The sequence below is a fragment of the Durio zibethinus genome, chromosome 5 (genome assembly GCF_047325235.1).
Source record: "Durio zibethinus cultivar Kanyao isolate XHJ-2024 chromosome 5, ASM4732523v1, whole genome shotgun sequence".
NCBI classification, from domain to species: Eukaryota; Viridiplantae; Streptophyta; class Magnoliopsida; order Malvales; family Malvaceae; genus Durio; species Durio zibethinus.
This window is the reverse complement of record NC_143166.1, coordinates 20,118,124-20,128,292: the sequence shown is the minus strand read 5'-3', so window position 1 is coordinate 20,128,292 and position 10,169 is coordinate 20,118,124.

Sequence of the window (10,169 nt, the reverse complement as noted above, 5' to 3'; positions counted from 1 at the left end):
AATCTGTGCCAAATTTTGGGAAACCTATCGTAAAGTTCAATCGAAGTAGAAAAACTCGCCAAAAAATTCAACTAGGGTCAAAAATTTTTGTCGAAATTTAAAAATTTTTCAAAAAATTTCCAAAAAAAATTTTTTTCCCTAAAAAAACTTCAAAATTTTTTTCTTTCTTTTTGCTTGCAGTATTTCTGTGTGTTTGTGCTTCTGTATGATCTTTTCTGTACCTCTTGCCTTTGATCAATGTGGGTATTTATAAGCTGTGATCAGAAGCATTTTTTATCGATTCTAAGTCCTCAATTGATCAGAATTTTGTATTATCATAAAACCATTAGACTTATCCTATAAGAATTAGGTCCAACTATGATTCTATCTAGCCCTATTCACAACAAGATTCTTTACTTTTTTCTTTCTTTTTTTTTTCACCATCATTATCTCCTAAAATAATAATAATAATAATAATAAAAAATAAATAAATAAATAATCAATATAAAATTCAAAATGATAATGAAATAAAACAAAAAAAAATATGAATAAAAAAATCAATAAATTATTAACCCTATCGGACAAGACTTAATTGATTCAATCCTGGATCAAATTAGGTGTCTATAGTTGCCCTTTTTTTTGCATTTCTTATGCAACAAGAATTGTGCAAAGACGTAGACACCCCACATATGATCACCCTAATAAATTCATCTTTTTTTTTTTGAAAAAGTAAACAAAGTTTTTCTAAACAGAGGTTCAACGACTTTGGAAAATAAATAAAGCTCCTCTAAACAGAGGCTCAACAACTTTGAAAAATAAAAGCTCCTCTAATCAAAGTCTCAACAACTTTAAAAAATAAAAGGCTCATTGACAATCATGTCTAAAGGAGTCATAGATCAAGTCTAATGAAATGGAAACTCAAAGATTCATAATTTGAGTTCAAAATTCAAAGGTTCAGATTCACAAGAACCTTTCAACCTCGCAAGAATTCACTAAAATTTGATTCTCAAAATTTCAGTCTCACAAGAATTTAATTCATAAAATTACATATATGCAAGAATTCATATTTGTAAGATTTCAAGATTCGCATTTGCAAATTGCAAGACTCATATCCAACATTTAAAGATTCTCATTCGAATTCAAAGGTTCACCTAAATTTGGGATTCGTACCTAAAAAGTTTAAAGCTTTTCATTTGAATTTTGGAGATTCACATTTAAAAGTTCAAAACTTTTCATTCTAGTTTGAAGATTCACATTCGATGAACTTTAGGGTTTCACATCTCAAAGATTCTCATTTGACAATCAAATATTCATATTTGAAATTCAAATATTCTCATTTGAGGATTTCTTAAAGATTCTTATTTAAGACTCAAAGATTCTCATTTGAGAATTTCTTAAAGATTCTCATTTAAGACTCAAAGATTCTCATTTGAAGATTTCTTAAAGATTCTCATTTGAGGATTTCTTAAAAATTCTCATTTAAGACTCAAAGATCCTCATTTAAGGGCGCCTTAAAGATTCTTATTTGAAGATTTCTTAAAGATTCTCATTTAAGACTCAAAGATTCTCATTTGAGGATTTTTTTAAAGATTCTCATTTAAGACTTAAAGATTCTTATTTAAAGATTTTTTAAAGATTCTCATTTAAGATTAAAATATTCTCATTTGAAGATTTCTTAAAGATTCTTGTTTAAGATTTAAAGATTCTCATTTGAAGATTTCTTAAAGATTCTCATTTAAAGATTTCTTAAAGATTCTTATTTAAGACTCAAAGATTATCATTTGAGGATTCACAATTTTATCTTAAAAGACTTTAACCAAAGATTCAAAATTTCTTTCTCATATGACTTTCAAACTCAAAATTTAGTATGTAGTGAATGTCATGATCAATGATGCAAATGATTTCTTAATGATGCAAGTGCAATAATTGAGATCCTTATAATATTATATTCTCAACCATGATTCAAATGTTTATTGGATAATACAAGCCAAACCAAAGTTTCAAATTTTCTCCAAACAACAATGCAAATGTAATGCATGTAATGCGGATGTCAATGAAATTCTAATGTGGTAACATAAATCTCAAGACTCCACTATTTTGAGCTTTTTAGCACTAGCCATTTAGAACAACTTTCATTAATTGATACTTGATGGCAATTCACAGGCTTTTCAACACTAGCAATTTTAGAACAAATTTTATCCATTGATCCATACTATTTCCATCATAATTCATATGCTTTTCAGCACTAGTCATTTTAGAATAAATTTTATATTCTGATCCATGTTATTTTAATCACTTGATCACCATTAATAGATTTCTCAGCACTAGCTATTCCAAAATAAATTTCATCCATTACCCCATATCATTTTCATCATTTGACCACATCTCACAAATTATGTCAACCAATCCATCAACATACATGTGTCAGTGCTTTTTTTTTTGCCCCCTATCATCTTGGATTTTTTTAAAAATAAATGCAAGAATCTTTTATGCACATTATCATTCATTCATTATCATTTCAAATCATGACAAATACAATGCAATCATACATTTTCTTGATTCATTCTAGGGATGTAAGAATAAAAGAGCACAAAGTGAAGCAGGGAAAATATAATCAATGAGAAATGGATCTGGTATAAAACAAATAGATAAAGAAATGAATTCAAAGCATATCAATAGGGATGGTATTGAATGATACCATAATGTCCAAACAATGAATACTTAGACAACTCTTAACATTAATCCATAATTTTTTAAAAACTCATTCCAATGACTTTTGGAGTCATTTTGAGCTCATTGAGCTTTATCCCAACTTTGAGAGATCTTTGGATGTCTTTTACCTTTCATCCATGTGAACTGTTTATTCAACTCTCAATTTAAAGATTTACCCAAATTGCCCTTTTAGGTTTTCAATTTAAGTATTCCTTTTCTCTCCTTTCCATTTTTTTATTTTTTCCATTTTTTTTCTTTTACCTTGTTCTTTTTTTTCTCTTTCTCTTTCTCTTTTGTCATTTATTTATTTATTTATTTTCATCTATTCATGATATCTCTCACACATCAATCTCTAGAGCAATGTAGTATGATTCCACTATTCCATCATGATCATGTCTTAGCCCAACTATGATCATTCAATCGAGCATTCACATTTGATCCAAAAGGACTTTTAAAGGTTGTAATGTAGGTAATGGTGAAGGGGTCATTAAAAAAATGGATATAAGCGGCTCAAAACTTGTGTTTAAAGGGTTTAGAACTAAATGATCATTCATCATTTGATGTAACTTGGCATTTTACATCATTTCACTACTTTTTCCTTTTTCATTCATCTCATTTCTCATAAAAAGATTCTCATTACTTTACCTCAAATCATTCATGGCATTCATTTTTCTTCTTTCTTGCTTTTTTTTTTTTTTGCTTTCTGTCTTTGAGACCTTTTACTATCTTTTGCTCTTTTTTTTTTTTCAAAAATACCCCTCAGTGTGGAAGGTGATCCCTGGTTGGAGTTTTGTAGAAAAAAAAATCGTAATAGGCTTAAAGGGATAGCAATGAATGGTTTTTCAAATAGTAAAAGAAAGATGATCATTTTTCATCTCAAATATGAATGCTTTCCTTAAACATCATCTATTGAACAAAAACAAGCTCATGGATTTTTATAAATGACTGCACATCTTTAAGACATTTCTATTTCACATCAGCTTGCTTCTTTTTGCTCAAATAGTCTTCATAGATCAATGTGCATAAGTTTTCAAAATTAAATCCCATAATTATTATCATCATTTTCTAAACATTCATCATTTGAAATTTAAAAATGGGAATAAAAAGATGTGGCAAATAGCAAAGTATGGAATAATGACTTGGATGAAAGAGAAAATGTAATGAAATGCATCAACTTGTCTTTTATTGAAATGATAACAAATGAAATCTTATTGTATTAAAGAATTCCTAACATTACTATGAAAGAAATCTTAAAATGATAATCAGCTTCCAATCAGCCTTAACACCCTTTTTAAAATTATGCCCCTATGCAATTAGGTAAAAGATTTTTATTAACATCTTGTCCCTCTAATTTGTTGAAGCTCACTAAGCATTTTCAGATCAAACTTTGCACTTTATGTTTGAAAGTAAGGCAGATTTCAATAGAATGACCCATATTTCTATTATGATAATCGTATGTCGCATTAGCATCATACCACTTTTGATAGGGTGGCTTTAATGGTTCTAAAATAATTAGAGATACCAAGTTATTCTTGACCAGTTCTGGAAATAATTCAGTATAGGTCATAGGGATAGGGTCGATGTTCATTCTTTCTTGGTTATCTCGAGATCTCTTTAAACCACTTACTTGGTTGTTAGGCTTTGAAGCTGATGTAGGTACTTGAAAGGCTTATTGGTAAGTTGGTGAGTAAGCTGATTGTGGATATGGTTGGTAAGGGTAAGGTGAGATATTTTTCACAGTAAGATAGTATGGGGAGTAACCTTGTGGTGGATAAGGTTGATATCCCCTAAACTGTTTGTCAAAGCTCACGGCTTGAGCTTTAGTCTCTTTTTCTATGGTGTCTTCTTGATTTCTTCTCTTTTCAACTTGTCATTTTTAATGGCATTCTCAATGATTTTGCCTGAGATCACCATGTCAGCAAAATTTTTTGTTGCATTTCTTATCATCTTTTCATAATAGGGAGATTTCAAAGTGCTGACAAACAATATTATGGTTTCTTTCTCAATCAGAAAAAGTTACACTTGAGAAGCAATATCCCTCCACCTCTGGGCATACTTTTTAAATGATTTAGTAACTTTCTTTTTCATATTCTGTAAAAAAAAGGTGATTTGGGGCTAAATCTATTATATGTCAGTATTGATTAATGAAATCATGGGTGATATCACTCCAAGAACAAATGCGGGTCCTATCCAACTAGACATACCATCTAGTAGTGAGCCAGTAAGGTTATCTTAGAACATATGCATTAATAGTTTTTCATTATTAGCATGGGTTACCATTTTTTGATAGTACATGGTAACATGGGTTTTTGGGCACTTTGTACTATCATATTTTTCAAACTTCGACACTTTGAACTTTTAAGGAATAACAACATCCGAAACTAAATAAAGCCTAACAGCATCCATTGAACCATAAAAACCAATGCCCTCTATGGTTTGTAACCTTTCCTCTAGGAAGTTCATCTTCTATTCAGCTTTTGAGGCTTCTAAAGTCTCTTTTTCCTTGGGCTTTAGTTTTTCTTTCTTTTTTGGATCATCCAAATTAGGGACTAGTATTGGTTCTATAGCTTTCTCAATAAAGACAGGATTTACAAAACTTTGATACTACTCTGGATTTGAAGCCGATGGCATTCTAAGGTATGTATATCTTACTGGATATATGAATTGCTATGGTGGTGGATTTTGAGTGGACTGGGCTTGATACGACCCAAAACTAGGAGGGTACAAAGGGCTAGTCACCTCTTGTGATTGATGATCATGCTGGTTAGCATTTTCTTTGACATTATTTCCCTTGTTTAACTTATTCAAAGCCTCTAGAATCCTATTCAATTCCCTTTCAAGCTTCTCTTGGTTTTTTTTATCCTTTCAAGAAGATTGAAAATTTCTTGTTCCATCTATCTGGTTCAAGCAATTATGTTGTATTAGTGAATTGGGTTCTTGCTTAGTGAAGTTATCTTTGAACCTTGAATACCACAATTACGATAAAAAATGATATGCTATGCTTTATGTTTGGTATGTTGATGCATGAATGGAATGTACATTTTCATGGATGAAATCTTATATAAAAATGATGCAAATGCACAGTGTTACGTATGACAATGAAAATAATGCTTGACATGATAATGCAAATGCACAAAGTCAAACAAACAAAATAGTTAGATCACAAACTATTCATTCTTGTATCCTAACTTCAAGTTACATCTATCACTGGGTAGGAAGAACTCTATCCTAAAACTGATCCTCTTAGGTATTGATTATATGCAGGGTTAGGTGACTTTGACCACTAAAGGTTTCCAAATTGTTCCTTACATCGTATTCTATCACAAACTAGTAAGGCATTCCAATCCTCACCCATCATAGGCTATCAATGAAAATGATTCAATTTGAGTGGAAGTATTTCAATAGCCATTGTGGAAATTATCATCTCACGAAAGCGTAGGTACTTTACTTCCTCCTAAAAAAGACGGAGCCCAGGTATATAGCTCATGTAATATAAATGCATGTGATAATATGTGTGAAGGAACATATAGGTTTCATGCCCTAAAAATCAAGTGAGAAATAGAAAAGGAAAAATGTTAGTAAATAAATATACACTTTACAACCATTAGATTAAAAGATAGGATAAATTCAAAATTTATGGCCTGACTATCTAGCACTCTTCAATGGAGTCGCCAAACTGTCATAACATATAAATCTATAAATCTATAGCTAGACTTAATAAATTAATAGAGTCACCACCGATTGTTTTTATCTAGGTGTGATTAGCCACCTAAGGAATCTATCCTTTTAAGGAGCTCCTAAGCTTGGCAAAAAGTTCTTAAAAGAATAGGTTCGGGTCTACTAACCAGAACAGGGTTTAAGAGTTCGGTTGCATATGGGAAAGGTTATAACACCCCCACATGCCCATCCAAATGATGGTACCATTTTATTTTAAATTTATCCTAGGGTATTGAGTCTAATGGTTTCAATTTTTTATGTTAAATTTTGGAAATAATTTATAAGATTCTTCCATCAATCTGGTAGAATTTCTAAAAATATTTCTTCACCTTAAAAGTATTCAAGGATCTCATTTGTTTCCTTGAAGAGGCTCCGTTGTTGAAAAAAAGTTTAATTATTTTTTTGTTGAAAATATATCTAATTATTTCACCATTTGGGCCAAATTAGAAATATTTTTTTTTGAATTTCTAAATTTTTCACCATTTGAGCCTATTTAAAAATTATTTTTATTTCTTTTTTTTTTTCTGAGAAGAAAATAAGATGACAACTATTTTTCTTGAAATTTTATTTAAATTCTTCCACCATTTGGGATAAATTTAAAGAAATTTCTCACCTAGAGATTTATTAAAAATTTACCATTTGAAATTTCTAAGAATCTCATCCTTGGATAATTATCAAATATTTTCACCCAAATTTTTATTTTTTTTATTTTTCATTATTTTTTTATGAAAATAAATATTAATTATTGTTATTGAAACTTTATCTAAATTATTCCACCATTTGGGATAAATTTAGACAGAATTTTTCACCTAAGAATTTTATAGAAATTTATCATTTGAAATTTCTATAAATTCCATCATTGGATAATTAATACTTATTCTTAAAAATATTTTTTTATTTTTTATTATTTTTTCAAATTTAATTAAAAAACTAAAGAAACAAACACATAAATTAAATATTAAATAAAATAAAAAAATGCCAAAAAAAAGAAACGGTTCAAATCAACTTAGCTTTAGATTCAAAAGAGGGCTTGGAGGCTGGCTTGCAACTCGTCTCGACTGGAGCCAAAGGCAATGACACGGGTTGAAGCGAGTCAAGTGCTCAGGTAGCCTAGTGAAAAAAAGTGCGGATCCTAGGTTGAATTAAAATATCAAAATGACGTCGTTTTGGAGCTACTATAAAAGGTAGCTTCCAATCTTTTTCCTCATATTTCCCATTCCCCTTCTCTCTCTTTCCCCTTCTTTTCTCTTCCTCTCTCTGTAGAACTAGATGAACTCTAGTTGAATCTCCGTCGGATTCTAAAAAATATCACCGGAATCTAGGTTAGTTCATTAGAAGTTTGCCAAAAAATTCAATTGGTGCTGGACTCTATGCTGGATTCTGGGAAACCTGTCGAAAAGTTTAACCAATGTCGAAAAGCTCACCGAAAAATTCAACTAACATTGAAAATTTTCATCGAAATCTGAAAATTTTTCAAAAAATTTCAAAAAAAAAATTTTTTCCCCAAAAAAATTTTGAAATTTTTTTCTTTTTCTCTGCTTGTAGTATTTCTGTGTGTCTGTGTTTCTGTATGAGCTTTTCTATGCCTTTTGCCTCTGATCAATGTGGGTGTTTATAAGCTGTGATCAAAAGAGTTTTTGATCGATTCTAAGTCCTCCATTGATCAGAATTCTGTATTATCATAAAACCATTAGACTTATCTTATAAGAATTAGGTCCAACTACGATTCTATCTAGCCCCATTCAAGGCAAGATTCCTTGCATTTTTCTTTCTTTTTTTTTTCAATCTCCTAAAATAATAATAATAATAATAAATAAATAAATAATCAATATAAAATTTAGAATGATATGAAATAAAAACAAAAATAAATAATATGGATAAAAAAATCAATAAATTATTTACCCCATCAGACTAGGCCCAATTGATCCTGGCCTAGACTAAATTAGGTGTTTACAATGTCTATGCTCATTCCATACTCCCTATCTTGCATAGCATTTTACTTTTACTTTATATTATGTTTTTTATGACAAAATAGGCCACAAGAGTAGTATCATAAAATTATTGTAGGCCTTTAAAACTTCATTATTGTTTTATAAATGACAATCTACCTGTGCCTTACTGTAAATGATTTTGGCTTACTATGTATGACCTATCTCATTGTCTATTTGCTCCAAGGCAATAAAATATGTTTCCATAAATTTTTAAAACTTTTTATGTGTTTTGGCCTCTGTAGGGCCAATTTCTTTAAGCAAGAAGTTAGATTTTTATTGTCTGATCTCATCGTGGAGATAATTTTAAATATTTTATTCATGAGCACACTTAAACTCAAAAGGCTTCTTTTTGTTTTCCTCTATACACAAATAATAATTTGAAATTATCAAAGAAAAGGAAACATAATATGAATCCAGTTTCATAATAAATAATTATATTAGCTTTTTATCCCATTTTGGCCTAAGAGTGAATTGGGTGTGAAAGTTTTACCGTACATAACATTTGTATTATTCAACTCTTATCATAAAATGGAATTCATTGACTATGTAAAATTTTCATTTTCTTAGTGAACTTCATATACTTTCCAAATTGATTCAGGCCACTATCAAGTTTATCAGTGTTTGTTGAACTAAAAAGAAAAAAATTAGATACTGCAATCAGCCAACAAAGAGTGTGACCACTTAAGTAACCTAATGTAAACAGCAAACAAGGAAAAGTTTTAGCAAATACTTGATAATTAATCGATGGGTTCAATGTCTTTGATTTAGCTTTGAGATCTATTGTTTCGTCAATTGTTTATATATTTATTATTTCATTACATTACAGTTTATACATATTTTATATGTGATTGTTAATTGTTTATATATTTATTATTTCATTACATTATTGTTTATACATATTTTATTTGTGATTGTTATGTGTTTTAAATTATACATATGTATATATTTATTGAAGATGCATGTTAATGTAGTATTAAGTTAGATAAATAGGGTTACAAGACTTGAGAAGTTTGGAGACAGAAATGAATTTATTTATGAATTCAATGGATTTGATTGAACTTTACGAGTTGCTTGCTGTTTGATATTCCACTTACCAATAATTTAAATTTTTGTCTTTTAATTTCCTAGATGTGATAAGAGTTGTTAGATTAACAACTCCTATAATAAAAGTTCAGTGGAACAACATGCATTTGGCAAACAAAATATATATATATTCAGGATTTAAGGTAAATAACGAAAAAAACAATGTTTATGCATGTTTCATGCTTCATTTAAACCACCTTTTAAAAGTTGCTTGATTTAAATGATTCTTTTAAGAATCTTTTGTTGCATCATTCCATTTGCAAATAGTATTTTGCAACATAAAACCTGATCATTTGCTTTGTTCTAGAAAGAAACCAGTTGTTTTAGCTTAATAAACTCAGCATATGAACATAATATTGGAAATTTATATCATAATGCCTACCCAGCAACATTTATTGAAAGTAACAGAAAAATTGTATGTTATTCTATATCAGGAAAACAATCTTTAAGAAAGGCGCTAGGGCTAAAGAATGCTTTAGCAAATGTCCATATGTTACCGATTAGCATTTTTGAAAAAAAAAGTAAATAAAAAATGAAATTGTTAATTTATTTTAAGATAATTATTGTTTGTAGATGTCATTTTCTCTTTGAGGATTATTCCATGTTTCAGATGACAAGAAACAAGTAAAGATCATTATGGTAGTTTCAATCATTTTTGAAATAATTATCTTGGGCATAGTATTCTGT